Source organism: Mastacembelus armatus, chromosome 21 (genome assembly GCF_900324485.2).
Source record: "Mastacembelus armatus chromosome 21, fMasArm1.2, whole genome shotgun sequence".
NCBI classification, from domain to species: domain Eukaryota; kingdom Metazoa; phylum Chordata; class Actinopteri; order Synbranchiformes; family Mastacembelidae; genus Mastacembelus; species Mastacembelus armatus.
In genome coordinates this window covers 2,015,895-2,034,886 of record NC_046653.1, presented here as the reverse complement: position 1 = coordinate 2,034,886, position 18,992 = coordinate 2,015,895, and the positions used below count along the sequence as shown (strand labels likewise).

General features: G+C 42.0%; 1 long non-coding RNA gene across 1 annotated transcript in view; it reads right to left on the bottom strand.

The window, feature by feature from the left end:
• Window positions 1-18,992, bottom strand: part of LOC113123666 (uncharacterized) — a 187,283-nt gene that overhangs the window by 167,713 nt on the left and 578 nt on the right. The window lies entirely within an intron of this gene.

The window sequence follows — 18,992 nt, the reverse complement described above, 5'->3', positions numbered from 1 at the left end:
TGGATGGTGGCTCTGACGCTCACCAGTCCCCGGCCTCCTTCCTTCCTCTTAGTGTACAGTCTCAGGATGCTGGATTTGGGGTGAAGTCCTCCATGTATTGTGAAGAGCTTCCTTGTCTTGACATCAGTGGCTTCTATGTCCTCTTTTGGTCAGCTTATTATGTCAGCGGGGTATCTCATGACCGGCAGGGCATAGGTGTTGATGGTTTGGACCTTGTTCTTCCCATTTAGCTGACTTCTTAGGACTTGCCTTACTCTCTGTAGGTATTTGGCTGTGGCTGCTTTCCTTGCAGCTTCTTCTTGGTTCCCATTTGCCTGTGGGATTCCAAGGTACTTGTAGCTTCCCTCAACATCCGCTATGCTGCCTTCTGGGAGTTCAACTCCTTCAGTCCTGACAACCTTCCCTTTCTTTCCAGTCCGAATGACATTCCAATGTCGTTGCTGTATATCCTGGTGGTGTGGATCAGTGAGTCGATGTCTCGCTCAGTCCTGGCATACAGCTTGATGTCATCCATGTACAGGAGATGGCTGATGGTTGCGCCATTTCGTAGTCTGTATCCGAAGCCCGTCTTAGTGATGATCTGGCTGAGGGGGTTCAGGCCTATGCAGAACAGCAGCGGGGACAGAGCATCTCCTTGGTAGATGCCGCACTTGATGGAGACTTGTGCTATCGGCTTGAGGTTGGCTACTAGGGTTGTTTTCCACAGTCCCATTGAGTTCCTTATGAAGGTTCTTAGGGTCCTATTGATGTTGTACAGCTCCAGGCATTCCAGGATCAATGTGTGAGGCATTGAGTCGTAGGCTTTCTTGTAGTCAATCCAGGCGGTGCACAGGTAGGTCTGCCTGGTCTTACAGTCCCGAGTGACCGCTTTATCCACCAGTAGTTGATGTTTTGCTCCCCTGGTGTCCTTACCCATTCCTTTCTGGGCCCCGCTCATGTATTGAGCCATGTGCCTACTCATCTTAGCCGCTATGATGCCCGACAGGAGCTTCCATGTTGTGCAGAGGCAGGTTATCGGACGGTAGTTGGATGGGACTGTTCCCTTTTGGGGGTCCTTCAGGATCAGGATTGTCCTGCCTTCAGTTAGCCATTCTGGGTGAGTCCCATCCATTAGCAGCTGGTTCATTGGAGCTGCCAAGCGCTCATGGAGGGCAGTTAGCTTCTTTAGCCAGTTGGTGTGGATCATGTCAGGCAGCGGTGCTGTCCAGTTCTTCATGTTTGAGACCATTTCTCGGATATATATATATAAAAATGTAAACGCTAGAAACTAGGCTTTCTAAACACAGGCCTGTGTAAAGGGCTAATGGGGCCACTTGGTTGTCAACAGTAAAAAGCATAAATTTTGACATATCCAAGACTGTTATAAAAGGTAAAAAGAAATCTGTGACATCACTTATGAAATTGGCATTTAGAGTTAAAATCCTGGATTTTTTAGAAACAAACATAGTTTTGATCAGAACTGAAGGTGATTAACAGATTTATGCAAAAAAAGTTGAAAAAAATACTTATCTGATACATTTTCACAGCAGTTTATTTTAGTGGATGTTTTCATCCTGAACATAATGAGAGGGTAGTGAATTTGAACAGTGCACAAGGGTTAAACAAATGGCAAGGCAAGTTTATTTATATAGCACAATTCACACGCAGAGTAATTCAAAGTGCTTTACAGAAATAAAAGACAAGTTACACATGCAAAAATCAAAACAGGAAACAGCAAATAGTAAATAATTAACTTGAAATAAAATTAAAAGAGAATGAGTGCAGATAAAACACTTTCACTTGTTACCTGCAGAGCTAAAAAGAAAAGTTTTTAGCTTGGACTTAAACATAACCAGAGATGAGGCTTGTCTAACATCATCAGGAAAACTATTCCAGAGTTTAAAACTGAAACACTTCGTCTCCATCTTTAGTACTGACTCTGGGCACGAGCAAGAAGGCCTGTCCCTGATGTTCTCAGAGTTCGAGATGGCTCATATGGCATCAACATGTCAGAGATGTAATTTGGTGCTGAGCCATGAAGAGACTTATACACAAGCAGTGCTGTTTTAAAGTTTATTCTCTGAGCAACAGGAAGCCAGTGCAGAGATTTGGGAACAGTAGTATTGAACTGAGAAATTCAGCAGGTTACTAGCACTGAACACATGGCTTTCAACTGCATGTGATGTCCACTCAGTACATTTTATTGATAATTTTAACCATTTCTGGGATCGCAGGCATCTTTTTAAGGGAGACGGATTGTCTCTAAATAAATCAGGAGTAAAAGCTTTCACCTCCAACCTATTTTTCATCCTGCGCCACAATCTTCCCTCTGCCAAGGCCAAGATACGACGGGAATCTGCCAAGGACAAGATACGGGAATCTAATCAAAATGAAGAAACATCAAAACATCCAAAGCCAACACTCCCCCCCGAATGCTCTAACATGGAGAGAAGTCAGAGCAAAGATGAGGAGGCCACACCCCCTCCACTAGCAGGCACTGCCTGTGAGGATTCACTTCCCACAACCCCGCAAACCCTACCTAGTTCACCATCTTCCCGGGGCATCCCATTCCCCATCACCAAGAACCTCGCCAACCTGATGAAGCACATCATTACTGGGCCCAAACTGACCTCCTCCCCCAGTGTAATTTTCACCCCCAGAAGTCCCTCAAAGCGGCATGCCCCACCAATTCCTCAGCAAGCTCTGCTGCAATCACAATTGCAGCATCCACCAACCCCTCCTCCACGCCGTCACCAAAATCATTCTTTGTCTCCACAGCCTGATAACAGCACAGTAAGCTCTAACTGATATGTGCTGGGTCCAGGCTGCAATACTGTTAGTCATGGCTCTCTCCAGGAAAAGCCGGGGCCCAATATGCAAATAGCTGTTTCAATCCCAGTTTTGATAGGTAACAGAAAAAGTTTGGTAAATCTACAGAGAAATAAGACTTACCCAACGCATTCTGCAAATTTATGTATCCCTTGCCAACCACAGTATGTCCCAGAACATGGGGAAAACAATGTTTTTAACACACTAAATTTAGCTCTTTTAAATGTCAGGTCTTTGGTAGGCAAATCATTTTTAATCAATGATTTTATTATTAAGCACAAGCTTGATTTTATGTTTTTAACCGAAACATGGTTAGGACAAGATAATAATGCTGCAGTTCTTATTGAATCAACCTCTCCAAATTTCAGTTCTCTATCTATTGTATGCATTGATTTTGATTGTATTGTTTTAGTGGGTGACTTTAACATTCATGTTGATAATCTCAATGATGCAAGTGCAAAAGAGCTCTTGAACATCCTGGACAACTTTGGGCTTTCTCAGCATGTAACATATCCAACACACATCAAGGGACACACACTGGATCTAATAATCTCTAATGGTCTTAATATTTCTGAGGTGGTGGTGACCAATGTTGCTCTTTCTGGTCATTACTGTGTTTTTTTTAAAACAACCACCCCTGCTGTTTTGAACACAGGTGAAACAGAGGTAGTCAAAAAGCGGAATATTAATGAGAAGAGCTGTGCATTATTTATACAGGTTTTTGCACCATCACCAACCATGCCATCAGCCCCTGTTGATGATCTTGTAAGAAGTTTCAGTTCCAAAGTTATGACTGTTATTGATTCCATTGCCCCAATTAAGACCAAGGTATTGTCAGAGAAAGAAAGAAGAAAGAGAAAAAAAGTCAAAGTCACCTTGGAGAAAAGCCACAGTGGTTAAAATTCAGAAAAGAATATGCAGACAAGCAGAACGCAAGTGGCGAAAAACCAAACTCCAGGTACATTTCGACTTGTACAAAGAGTCTTCACAACTATAACCAAAAACTAAAAAATGCAAGGCAATCATTTTTCTCAGAGGTTATCAATAGAAACAGCAATAATGCCCGCACATTGTTTTCTGTTGTAGACAGACTCACAAACCCAGCACCCTCTCTTCCTTCTGAACTGCTGTCCAAAAAGTCATGCAATGATTTTGCAGCCTTTTTCACAGACAAAATATCAAAGATAAGACAAACTATCTCTAGCTGCAGTCCTAGGAATATGACAATATCACCTGTGCCTCCTTGTTCTTCAGTGAATCTAGAACATTTTGATCTCCTTGATCACAGAGCTCTGGCAGAAACGCTTCTACAATTAAAATCTACATCATGCTGCCTTGATATTTTACCAACAATTTTTTTAAAAAAAAATGTTTTTAACAGCTTAGCTCCATATGTATTGCAGATTGTCAATAGTTCTCTTGAGTCAGGGCAGTTTCCCCAGGCCTTAAAAACTGCTGTTATAAAACCTCTTCTTAAAAAGCCTAATCTAGATGCTTCAGCAGTAAGTAACGACAGACCAATATCAAATCTTCCATTTCTGGGAAAAATAATTGAAAAAGTAGTTTTTAAACAAATTCACAGATTTATGGTGCAAAATAATCTTTTTAATGCACTTCAGTCTGGATTTCGCGCACACCACAGCACTAAGACTGCACTTATTAAAATTTTAAATGATTTACATTAAAATAATGATGAATCCAAAACCTCTGTTTTAGTACTACTGGATCTCAGTGCTGCATTTGACACAGTTGATCATGATGTGCTGCTTGATAGACTAGAAGCGTGGGTGGGAGTTACTGGCTCAGTGTTAAATTGGCTAAAATCTTACAAGATAGAGACTATTTTGTCTCACTTGGTAACTATGAGTCTGAGCGAACAAAAATGAAATGTGGGGTTCCTCAGGGGTCTATTCTTGGTCCTCTCTTATTCAATATCTTCATGCTGCCCCTTGCTCAGATTATGGAATACTACAACATTGACTACCATACCTATGCAGATGACACCCAACTTTATATATCAGTATCATCTCATGATTATAGTTCTCTAATTTCATTATGTGAGTGGATTAATCAAGTCAAAGAATGGATGCGCCAGAATTTTCTCCAGCTCAATACAGACAAGACAGAAGTGATTGTTTTTGGCCCCAAAAATGAAAGGTCAAAGGTCATTGCTCACCTTGACTCCATGTCATTGAAAGCTACAAATCAAGCCAGAAACCTTGGTGTAATCATTGACTCAGACCTGAATTTTAACAACCACATAAAATCCATCACTAAATCTTCCTATTACCACCTGAAAAACATTGCTAGAATAAAAGGTTTTCTGTCTAAACAAGATGCAGAAAAACTTGTTCACACATTTATTTTCAGTAGGTTAGATTATTGTAATGTCTTGTTCACAGGTCTTAGCAAAAAGTCAATCAGGCAGCTGCAGATAATCCAGAATGCTGCAGCCAGAGTCCTTACAAACACCAAGAAACTGGACCATATCACACCAGTTTTTAGATCACTACACTGGCTTCCCGTTAGTCCATCCATCCATCCATTTTCTATACCCGCTTTTCCTGGCTCAGGGTCATGGGGATCTGCTGGAGCCTATCCCAGGGCCTATCTCTCGGGTGGAAGGCGGCTTCCCGTTAGTCAAAGGATAGATTTTAAAATCTTATTGCTAGTTTATAAAGCACTAAATGGTTGTGGACCAAAATATATCCAGGATATATTGGTTCCCTATGAGGTTTCCAGACCCCTCAGGTCATCTGGGACAGGTCTACTGTGTGTTCCCAGAACCAGAACCAAACAAAGTGAAGCAGCATTCAGTCACTATGCTCCTCACTTGTGGAACAAACTTTCTGAACACCTGAGGTCTGCTCAAACTGTCAGCTCATTCAAATCAGGACTGAAAACTCTGTTGTTATCTGCTGCCTTCGAATAATTGTTCATCCTTGTTTTCTTAATGTGCTTTTATGTTTTATTTTAATTTACTGTACTTGATTTAAATTTATTTTATGTTAAATGTCTTTATTTTTAAATGCTCTCTTCAATGCTTTTAATGTAATTATATACCTTGTAAAGCACTTTGAATTGCGTAGTGTATGAAAGGTGCTATACAAATAAATTTGCCTTTGCGGTTGTACCTCCTGGTTCTACTCAGAACCCAAGCAGCAGTGTTCTGAATGTACTGTAGCTGCCTTACAACTCGTTCTGGAGTCCTGTAAGCTGTTACAGTAATCTAACCTGCTGGAGATAAATGCATGGATGAAGTCTGGTTTAGATATGATCCCCAATGTTTTTGAGATGGTAAAATGCTGATGATGTTATTGATTTAACGTAGCTGTTAAAATTCAAGTCTGAATCAATGATCGCCCCTGGATTACTAATCTGATTTTTGGATTTTAGAGAAAAAGACTCAAGGTGACTGCTGACACTTTCTCTTTGTTTGTGTGGCCCAAAGATGATTATTTCAGTCTTGTCACTGTTTATTTGGAGAAAGTTGTTGAACAGTGATCTCTTCAATGCAGTGACACAGTGAATGGACTAGTCCATATTCACCTGCATTGAGTGAAATGTAAATCTGAGCGTCATCTGCATAGTTACGGTAAATCATTTAAATATGTATTTTTGTTAATGCCACCAAATGCCTTACCCTTTAAGTGTATAATAGAACATTCAGTTTTTTTCAGTTCAATTTGGTTTTATTTGTATAACACCAAATCACAACACAATCATCTCAAGGCACTTTACAAAAAAGAAAAAAACCAACAAATACCTTATGAGCAAACACTTGGTGATAGTGGAGAGGAAAAACTCCCTTTAACGGAAGAAAAAACTTCCAGCAGAACCAGGCTTGGTTTGGGTGGCCATCTGCCTCGACCGGTTGGGGTGAATGGATAGAGGAGAGAGAAAAGAACAACAATAAACAACAAATAGACACTGCAGGTTGGTGGGCCAGTATCTGCACATCAGCGATATACAGCTCCAGGACCAGGGACACCTGCAGAAGGTACAGGGAGAGAGGACAGAGAGAGAGAGGGAGAGAGCACAAACTAGGGGAGAGAGAGTTTTTCCTCTCCACTGTCGACAAGTGCTTGCTCATAAGGGAATTGTTGGGTTTTTAGTTTTATTTTTTGTAAAGTGCCTTGAGATGATTTGTATTGTGATTTGGCGCTATACAAATAAATTGAATTGAATTGAATTGAATTGAATTGAATTGAAGTAGACCTGCACTATGAGAGTGAAGTGCTCTATTGGTATAATATGGTATTATGAGGTCTTTAACCTGTTGGGTACCCCGCGGTCAGTTCAGTAATTGTATTTCCAGATAACTCACCAAAGATCGTCTGGAAAATTTGAATAACGTTTGACAAAACTGTTTGCTGTTTGCTTCCTGTTTCTGGGTAAGTGAATCACTTCCTATTGCAAGCGTGTCGTGTTGTGTGTGTTGTATAGTTCGTTTACAGATTAGCAACAGACTAGCTATAGTCTAACACACCTAAAAACCAACTAAACTCAAATAAATTCATTAACTGCTACATTCCGATACTAGTCAAGTATCTTTCTATTTTGACCGGTATTTATTGCTATTTCCTGACTTTGCATTCGTTAGCCTACCAGTTGCATCCAGCTAGTAACATGGCTTCTCCCTCTGTTTCTCTTTCCTGCTCGGTGTGCCACATGTTTAGCTATTCCTCTGCCTCCTTCAGCGATAATGATACCTGTAATAAGTGCAAAGTTCTGCTAGCTTTGGAGGCGAGGATCACTGATTTGGAAGCGCGGCTCCACACCTTTGAATAAAAGCCAGCTAGCCTAGCCCCGTTAGCAGATGTGGAGCGACCGAGCTCAGGGTCTGTTAGCAGTCCAAAGGCAGCTCCGGAGCAGCCCGGAGAATTAGCCTGGGTGATGGTCCGACGGAAACCTCCATCTAAGCAGAAGCCCACGGTTCATCACCTGCCTGTTCACGTTTCTAATAGTTTTTTCCCTGCTCAGCGACACACCCGCTGAGAAACAGACTCTAATAATTGGCGATTCCATAGTCAGAAATGTGAAGCTAGAGACGCCAGCGACTATAGTCAAATGTATTCCTGGGGCAGAGCAGGCGACATTGAGTCAAATATGAAGCTGCTGGCTAAGGCTAATCGGAAATATGGAAAAATTGTTATTTACGTCAGCAGAAATGACACCCGATTATGCCAATCGGAGATCACTAAAATTAATGTTGAGTCAGTGTGTAACTTTGCTAAATTAATGTCGGACTCCGTAGTTTTCTCTGGACCCCTCCCCAATCTGACCAGTGATGACATGTTTAGCCGCATCTCGTCATTCCGTCGCTGGCTGTCTAGGTGGTGTCCAGCAAATGATGTGGGCTTTATAGATAATTGGGCCATTTTCTGGGGAGAACCCGGTCTGGTAGCGAGAGACGGCATCCATCCCACTTTGAATGGTGCAGCTCTCATCTCTAGAAATTTGGCCGAGTTTATTAGCCAACCTAAAGTTTGACAATCCAGAATGGGGACTGGGGCGCAGAGACCCAGTCTAAAACGCCTCTCTGCAGTTTCCTTAGAGCTGTCACCCCTCTCAAACCACATAGAGATTGTGTCTGCACCTCGAACATATAAATCAAATAAATCTGATGTTAACAGAAGAGGAGTTATTCATAAAAACCTAATAAAAATTAAGACCAGTCATATTGAACAGAAAAACAGAACAGTCAGATGTGGATTATTAAATATCAGGTCTCTTTTGTCTAAATCTCTGTTAGTAAATGATTTGATAACTGATCACCAAATTGACTTACTCTGTCTTACTGAAACCTGGATACAGCAGGATGAATATGTTTGTCTGAATGAATCAACCCCCCTCAGTCATAAAAATTGTCATGTTCCTCGAAGCACAGGTCGAGGTGGAGGACTAGCTATAATCTTCCACTCAAACTTATTATTAAACTTTCATTCTCAGAACAGTTAAAACTCATTTGAGAGCCTCACTCTGAGCCTCTCACATCCAAACTGGAAAACACAAAAACCAGTTCTACTTGTCATTGTGTACCGTCCACCTGTCCCTTACTCAGAGTTTTTAACTGAATTTCCAGACTTCCTGTCTGATTTTGTGCTTAGTTCAGAGTCATTATAGTGGGAGATTTTAACATTCACGTAGATGTTGAAAATAACAGCCTCAGCATTGCATTTAATTCTATATTAGATTCAATTGGTTTCACTCAAAATGTAAATAAACCCACCCACTGTTTCATTCACACCCTTGATCTTGTTCTGAGCTATGGCATCGAAATTGAACATTTAATAGTTCTTCCACAAAATCCTTTTTTGTCTGATCATTCTTTAATAACTTTTGAATTTAAGATGATGGATCATGCAGCGTTTGGAAGAAAATTCCACTACAGCAGAAGTAGTAATAAGGTGGTTCATTTTGCTGATAAGATCTATAATTTGATATGAAGTTAATAATTAAGGGCCCCTCCCATAATAAAGGGTGTTACCCCTAATAAATGATGGCTCCCTTAATAAATAAAAGTTGCCTCCCATAATCATAATGGGTGCAGTTTAAAAATGTTTTATTTTAAAATAGAAAAGATTAGGGAGGGCTGAAGGGTGTTTCCTATAACGCTGCAGCAGCAACAGTAATGGGGGTGTTTTTTAAAGATAAGTTTTCTATGACAACTTGCCAACAGTAAGGGTTATTTTTCAAAAAGATAAGAAGTTCGTTTTGCTGCGGGTGGGTGTGTGTAACGTATAGGCCGGAAGGGGAGTAACCTAGGTCAGTACATAAGGGGTATTGCTGCCTCCAGTCATAGTGTGAATCTCACTAGATGCGTCAACATCAACGATGGATGTGACAAGAGCTACCTACAGTGACGAGCACGATACACCGGGGTCCGGTGACAGCGACCCAAGTAGCCCCAGCAGCAGCAGCAGCAGCAGCTGAGTTGCAGTAGTGTGGACAATAGCGGATACGCGAGCATGGGGGACAGCACAGCCAGCGAGTTCACCATGTATTGCCGCGGTGCGGGTCGTGGCGGCGAGATAGGTATGTCTTACACGGGCCAGACACCTCCAGCTCCGTCTGCATACAATGTTAAACATAGACGCGTGGTGGGTGAGCTAGCGCCCCCGTGTGAGCGTCTATACGAAGGGGGTGGGGGGTACAACTATAAGGTAAAATATAGTGGGGGGGTGGTGCAGATGTGGGCGATAGAGGTTGCTAGTGAGCAGGAATGGGGCCTCGGTCGTGGTCATAGGATGGGTGTGAGAGACTGGTGGCTGTTTCGCGTGTACGGACCTGAATTGTAAAGGGCCAGACGATCGTGTTTATGTGATGCAATGGCCGAGCATTGACGGACCTCGTCTGTACAGGGTATTAGCAGACCGATATGAAGCTCCATCTGATGAGTTTATATTTTTAAGAGTCTGCAATGACCGTGCACGCATCGCCGCTGAACACCTGAACTCAAAACGTCCAGACCACCCGTTCCCCGTGACTCACATCGCATGTGCTCGGTATTTCACAGAGTGGATGTTCATATAGTGGGGGGATTGGGTCGGTATGCAGGGTGTGTTTAGGGAGATTGACGAAGCGTTCATGCAGGACAATGTCGGTAGGGATTTCGATGGTGTTAGAAGGCGTTTATCTTTTAATGATTCTGAAACTGCTGACAACATGGCGCCGAATCAAGCAGCAGAACAGACGCTGTGATGCTTTACAGTATGTAACGATGTGTTTGTATGCATGCATGTATCTGGTATTTTTTCAATCACCATTCTGTGACTTGACAGTGTTTTTCTGTGTATTTTTGTCAAAAAACAAGAAATCGACGGACCGCTGACGGAATCAGAACGACGACAACTGTACAAAGCCACCTATGATCAACCCGGAAGTACTGATGAAGACATGCCCGCTCACCCCGGAAACACAACACCAGAAAATATGGCCGATCAACCCGAAAACCCAGATAATGCATTTGTGGAGCTGCTCCAAACCGCGATTGAACATTTGGCATCTCGAGCACTTGGGCTGTGTTGGGAAGATCGTGAAGAATGGTGCTACGCGTGCAAGATAGATGCCCCATCTCAGGATGGCCATGACTGTTTTTAGGAATTCCCCGCGGGGTTCCTGGCAAGACGCTTCGGCCTACTGTTGAGGAGACTGTGGACAGAGCGCTTCATACCAGCTCTTTCTGTATTCCTCAAGGCCAGTGGCGTTGAGGCTGACGATGCAAGGATTCGAGGAGCAGCTGAAGTCATCCTGCACACCTTAAAATCTGAGAAAAAGGCTCCATAGAGCCGCTATGGATGGTCGACAAAACTAACCGACAGAAACAGCTGGCTGTACTTGTCGATACATGGAGGCCCGGCCATGAGTGAGTGAGTGAGTGATAATACAGCATTCTTTGTCTGTTTTAAAACACCAATATGTTCATCATTATTAAATCATTCTGTATCAAGAGTTTTATAAACTTCAACAAGCTGTATGTTTTCATCCTATATCAAGAGTTTTATAAACTTCAACAAAGCTGTATGTTTTTTCATCATCATTAAATCATTCTGTATTAAAACTTGAACAAGTTGTATGTTTTCATCATTAAATCATTCTGAGTTTTTCCATATTCATATTATTGCACGACAGTATACCTGGTGTTTATGTGAATAAAAATCAAGTACTGAGAAGAAAAGCATTATTGTTTTATTGACACCCACCATGGAACGATTGATTCAATTCAATTCAATTTTATTTGTATAGCGCCAAATCACAATACAAATCATCTCAAGGCACTTTACAAAAACTAAAACTAAAAACCCAACAATTCCCTTATGAGCAAGCACTTGGCGACAGTGGAGAGGAAAAAACTCCCTTTAATGGAAGAAAAAAACCTCCAGCAGAACCGGGCTCAGTTTGGGCGGCCATCTGCCTCGACCGGTTGGGGTGAGTGGATAGAGCAGAGAGAAAAGAACAGCAACAATAAACAACAAATAGACACTGCAAGTTGGTGGGGCCAGTAACTGCACATCAGCGATAAACAGCTCCAGGACCAGGGACACCTGCAGAAGGTACAGAGAGAGAGAGAGAGAGAGGGAGGGAGAGAGCACAAACTAGGGGAGAGAGAGAGCACAAGGTTAGTAACATTCAATGGTGGAATATACATGAGGTGGGAGAGAAGAGGGGGGAGGGGGGGGTTAGGGTAGGGGAGCTCAGTGCACCGATGGTCCTCGGGCAGTCTAGGCCTATAGCAGCATAACTAACTAAGGGATGGTTCAGGGTTGCCTGAAGCCAGCCCTAACTATATGCTTTGTCAAAGAGGAAGGTTTTAAGTCTAGCCTTAAAAGTACAGAGAGTGTCTGCCTCCTGAACCCAGGCTGAGAGCTGGTTCCACAGGAGAGGAGCTTGATAGCTAAAGGCTCTGCCTCCCATTCTGCTTTTGAGAACTCTGGGAACCACAAGTAGGCCTGCACTCTGAGAGCGAAGTGGTCTATTGGGATAATATGGTACTATGAGGTCTTTAAGGTATGAAGGAGCTTGATTATGAAGGGATTTGTATGTGAGAAGAAGGATTTTAAATTCTATTCTATATTTTACAGGGAGCCAATGAAGAGAAGCCAATATAGGAGAAATATGATCTCTCTTGCTAGTTCCTGTCAGGACTCTGGCTGCGGCATTCTGGATTAATTGGAGGCTTTTTATTAAGATATTAGGACATCCAGATAGTAATGAGTTACAGTAATCTAGCCTTGAGGAAACAAACGCATGGACTAGTTTTTCTGCATCATTTTGAGACAGGATGTCAACATTTGTTGTTATTATGATGGTATACAACTAAAACTAGACCCTTGAATGATATACTTCTTTTATCTGTACGATCAGAATTGACGGAGTAATTTAAGTTTGTTTCGGCCTTATCAGAAAAAGATGCGTCAAAACGCGCCGGCGCGTGCGTCGACCCCAGAGGGTTAAGAATTTTAGCAGAAGAAGAGTGTTGGTCCCCGGTATTGATAAACAGTTTCAAGCAGACATCGTCGACATGAGCGAATACTCATCTGCAAATGATAACATTAGATACTTTTTGACATGTATCGACGTGTTTTCCAAGTATGCGTGGGTCAGATGTCTTAAGACAAAATTGGGCCTTGCTGTCACCAAGGCATTCAGGGACATATTATCTGAAGGACGTGTACCTGTAAAGCTACAAACGGACTACGGGGGAGAATTTTATAATAAACACTTTAAGGAGCTGATGAAAGAATATAACCTTAAACATTTCTCTACCGTGAATGAGACTAAAGCCAGTGTGGTCGAACGTTTTAACCGCACGCTGAAGAGCAAAATGTGCCGTTATTTGACAGCTGTCAATTCACAGAGATACACTGACTGTATTGATGATATGCTCCTAGCATATAATAATTCATATCATAGATCAATAAAAAGAACACCCGCTAGTGTGGATAAAAACAATGAGAGGCGTATGTGCGTAAAACGCTGTATCAGCCACAGGTTGAAACAACCCATGCTAGATTCAACGTGGGCGACACAGTTAGAATTTCAAAGCGGACGAATATTTCACCATCACAGAGCGACTGTTCACGGTGCCTACTGTATACAAATTGTGTGATCTAGCTGGGGAGGTTGTGAGAGGATCATTTTATCATAAAGAGCTTCAACCTGTAATCATAAATAAAAACAAACTGTCAGGACTCGAGGAACTATTATAAAGTTTGGACCAAAATATGCGCCCACTCTGGTACTTAAAGGTTCAACTCAAGACTTTTATTTACAGGGTAGGAGAAACAGGAACCAAAACATTAGACTAAGAAGGGGCAGGTCTAGACAGGGTAACACAAGGACATGAAATATAAACAGGACATCAGGAATCAAGGCAAGGGGGTCTACATGAAAACATGAATATAGGACAAGGACACAAGGTGACAAGGTCGGAGGAATCTGGGTCACACACACTCGGGGAGACGCACCAGATCACACAGACACTTGAACAAGAAAACGAGGAGTCAGGGCATGAAGGTCTGGGTCACACACACCTTGGGAGACGCACCAGACCACACAGACACTTAAACATGAGAACGAGGAGTTGGGGCATGAAGGTCTGGGTCACACACACACCTTGGGAGACGCACCAGACCTCACAGACACTTAAACATGAGAACGAGGAGTCAGGGCATGAAGTAGACTGGGTCACACACACGTACAAAGAGGGAGACGCACCAGCCTACACAGAGAACAGAATCATAGACAAGGACAACAGGGCAAGAGAACACAGAACAAGAGACGAGACAGTGACACAAGAACAGGAAACATGGGGGAGAAGACAGGGAACAAAATAAAGAAGGCAGAATACTTAACTTAAAGCTGAGGGTACCAAAGTAACCCGGAATCCAAAACTCCAAAAGAAAACAAGTGAATCAAATAGGGTCAATAGATCTCTTGACTGGGACTCTAGACAAAGCGTAACAGAACAGACAACCCGGCAACTAAACAAAGAGCAACCAAGGTATAAAAGGACCGGGCACAAAACAAGAAACAGGTGAAAACAATCAACCAAATTAGATTAACAAAGGAAACAGAAATAATCAAAACCAGTTCCTGTCAGGATCCTTCAAAATAAAATAACAGGAAGTCCAGAGAAATGGATCCTGACACAAACCCTATAAAATACAGAAAATATTGGCCAAACGTGGGAAAAAAATGCTTGTTAAATGGGCGCGCTGGCCTGAAAAATTTAATACATGGGTAGCTGCAAAAGACGTCGTGGATATATAATGTAGTGAGAAAGGGGGGATTCAAAAAGCAGGGAGAAACAGTTAAACTCTCAAAAGAGACATAACTAACTAAGGGTGAAGACGAGAGAGAGAATGAATAAGAGAAACAGGGGTTTTTATATCACGCTCCCCAGCAACGCATCGGCTCACATCTATCCAAACAATAAAATATGGAACTATAGAACACACCTAGCCAAGACGATACATTTAGATGAGCCTCACGAGGTAGGGATCAGTGAGTTCCAGTACTCGGCTACGTGGCTCAGCTTTCTCCAAGACGATGCAGAAGTATGGATAAAAGAGGGTCAGAGTACCGAACATGTTAAAATACCTGTGGCTCACTAAGAGGCCATAGATGCAATCGTCCATGAATTCAATACTGCATGTAGGACACAATTATCGCATGCGGTGGGCCTAAAAATGTGGTATAATTACAATACCGACAGAATTTCCATAACAGGCACAGCGGGAACTGCTGTGAGATTTAAAGGACGCCTCGCTGAAATACTAGGATTTGAGGCGGACAGACAAGTAACTATTCCTACCAGAAATAAGTCATTTATAACCCCATACGCAGCAGACATACGGAAAGTATTCAGACCCCTTTAAATTTTTCACTCTTTGTGTCATTGCAGCCATTTGCCAAAATCAAAAAAATTAATTTTATTTCTCATTAATGTACACTCAGCACCCCATCTTGACAGAAAAAAACAGAAATTTTTGCAAATTTATTAAAAAAGAAAAACTGAAATATCACATGGTCATAAGTATTCAGACCCTGTGCTCAGTATTGAGTAGAAGCACCCAAGCTCTGCTGCTGCTTTAGTATTTCCAGTTGATTGTGCGGCACCAGATACATTTTGTGCGTATGCTCCATATCTATCTTCTGTTATTAATAAGGCTGATTATAAAGGGGATTGTGGCGCCTAGCAAGGGGAGTAGAAAACCACCAGACTGATTGATAAGCTTTCTTTTTCTAAAACTAGCCAGTTTTCTATCTGCTATGCGTCTGATGACAGATTTCCGCTTTTTCAGCTGCTTATACTGCTGGTAACTGAGAGGAATATGGCCCCTCAACACGTTGAGAGCTATTTCACACAATGCTTTTATAAAGTCGTCGGCGCTGTTAGTTATGATGAGTCTACGCTGTTTTGGTCCTGATTTAAGCAATAACTCCAGCAGTGCCAAATTTCTCTGCATACGTAGCGACATTGTTACTTTAGCTTTCTAGGGATGTAGACAGTGTGGCTGTGTGGAGAGAAGATTTGATCTGAGTCTCAGACAGTCGGGTGTTTTGGCTTTATAATCAATGAGTAAGTAGCCGTAAGGAGCACTTGTGGCATCATTGAAAGCCTCTAAAAAGTATTTGGTGTTACCGGGATACATCTGACGGGCTATCAGCGTTATCTGGAATTTGTCTCTGGGGTTCTTAAATAACACTAGATAATTAGTGTTTAAACCAATAGTGCGACTGGCCTTGCCCTGTATGAACAAATTCTGCACTAGATAGATACAACTCAGATTTCTATGATGTACATATTTTGTAAAAACATTTTGAACCTCCAAATTGCCCCTGGCATCATTCATCAGATCAACAATAATCAGGAGGTTAATTTTGTCTGGAGGTAGGAGGGTGTCGTCCCCCAGTGATTCTGGCAGACCTGACAAAGTTTATATCTCTAATCTTTAGGAGTTGATTATACAGAGGCTGCCAGCATGAATATACATATACAATGTTATCAATTTTGTGCGAAATAAGCCACTGTGCATTTTCAATGATGTTTTTGACAAAAAAAGTTTTTCCGCTATTCGATGGCCCACTCACAATCATGCTGAATGGGTGTAAAAGACGGCTGTCAAACTCTATTTCAGAAGCCATAAGGTAATGTGGTAAAATCAGACAAGACCCTACGCTTGTTGTACACGACCCGGACCTTCTTCACAACAGTGTCGTTCTTAAAATGAAACTTGGTTTTATTCCTTTTGATGGTGTCTGCTACAGCTGTGAGATGTATGTTTGTTTTCTGGTCAGCTACAAATGCCTTGACAAGACCCACCAGTGACTCATGAGTCACAGCGGTCGCATTAGTAGAATTCAATGTGACTCCTTTACATTTTACCTGTCTCTTGCCTCTATGTGTGTGGTAAGCATAACACTTGGGACCCCCGGATACAAAGTTTGTGATGAAATCATCCTCCTTACCGCCCAGCTCATCTGTTAACCCTCTGGGGTCGACGCACGCGCCGGCGCGTTTTGACGCATCTTTTTCTGATAAGGCCGAAACAAACTTAAATTACTCCGTCAATTCTGATCGTACAGATAAAAGAAGTATATCATTCAAATCTGTAAAGGGTCTAGTTTTAGTGGTATACAATCATAATAACAACAAAACGTTGTGCTTTTTTTAAATAAAGAAAGCCGACAGGGTGCGCTCTCGGACTTTTCTGTCTCTGCCATTTCTCTTCACAGACGCATAAATAAAACAACCAGAATCTCAGCGAATACTTGGCTCATAAAAATAAGAATTATATGGCTAGAAAGCTTGAAATGTTTTCTTTTAGGTGACACAACTCAAGTCGAAAACAAATCATCACTTTTTATTTAATCCGTATGAACGTAAGGAGAAGTCCGTTTTTTCCTGTCTCACCTCATTACAGGTAATGCGGTCCCGCCTTGTACACTGTCCACTGTTCACATGTAAATAATCTCAGGTGAACCAGGTAAATATGTGCACACCCCCGAGAAATGACACAAAATATCAAACTTCATCATAGAATTTACTCACTTTTTCGGCGCGTTTGGATGATGGCGCGTTACGCACGTGAAGCGGCGCTCCTTACATTCCACACAGAGACAAATAGTTTAGCTTGTCCTCAGAGTAAAAACACTGATTTTAACTCAAATGAGGATCGTTTGGCTCCTCATTGTGTTGTATTGTGCTGCACTAATCCGTCCCATCTACATTGACTGAAAGGCTCATTATGCGCGGCTTTGTCTGGACGTTCAGTGCGTCTTTTGTGTTCTCAGGTAAATCACATGACTATTCATCCTCAGACACACCCTCTTGCATATGGCCTTTCTGGACAAAAAGTGTCTTAGAAAATTTAAATCAGTGTATTGTTTACTGTGAATGAGTGAACAAGATGACATTCACAGCACTCTGAAGTAAACACTTTAGCCTACAACATGCTGGTCTCCAAAGTCTTGTGAACCAATGTTCTGTTTGTGTTTTATGGTCTTATTTCAGTGAGTAAAAAATTGTAGTTTTTCACTAGCCATGCATAAACACTTTTTTTTCAAAAACACAATAATGTATAAACTTGAAGCTCACATATTATTGTAGCCAATTTTGTGCTGATTACAGTGTTATTAGACTTTAGACATTAATATGTTTAAAAGACACTGAAAAAAGCACAACTGTCAGGACATGTCAAAATTTGTCCAGGCCCCAAAAACCCCCTCAGACCCCAGAGGGTTAAATCCCCTAGGTAAGGACCTAAGGGAGGCATCCACTCCCCGGGTCTAGACGTAAAGATTACAGAATCTGTGTCACAATACAAGACCCTGATTGGTTCTCATACTAAAACGCCCCCATAGGGAGTTTAAAAGTAACTTCTTACAGCTCCTGACTGCCTTGTTGACGGCTGTCTTGTCAGGATCGAGTTTGATGTCTTCATGAACGAAATAGTCTTGTACATATTTATGCTTTTCCTCCTTGGTTCTGATATGCTTTGGATAGCCAGACGCTTCTTGCTTGCACTTTAGGAATGTCTTGACATAGTCTTTAAAGAGAGTGTTTCTCTTTTTTGGAAAATGTCCAAATTTTCAAACACACACATATTTAAAAATACAGTATATAAATATATACACATTGTATTTAGATAGCATTGAAATACATTTCATCCTACCTCCATCATCGTTATGCTGCTCACTGATGAATATTGAGCTATTCCATGGCACCTCTGGGGCCCTCTGCAGGACGCCCCTGGATACAGCACCGTTCCAGGGTAACTGTGGCTCCCTCTGCTGGACACCACCGGATATATAGAACCGTTCCTGGGTACCTGTGGCTCCTTCTGCTGGACACCCCTGGATGTTGCACGGTTCCTGGGTACCTGTGGTGCCCTCTGCTGGACACCCCTGGATGTTGCAACGTTCCTGGGTACCTGCAGCTCCCTCTGCTGACCTGGCGGTGCAAGCGCTCCCTGTCGTGAGCTGACCGTTGCAGCTGGGACGTGTCTTGTATGAACTCCTCCCTCCTCTGTAGATTACATTACAAACATTAAAAAACCCGTTAAACATTGAATGTTCTATATTAGCATTTTACCTACCTGCTAGCAGCTCTCTGCGTCTTTTTTTTAGACTTTTCCTGGGCCGCTGACTCGTCGGTACATTTTCTGTAAAAAATA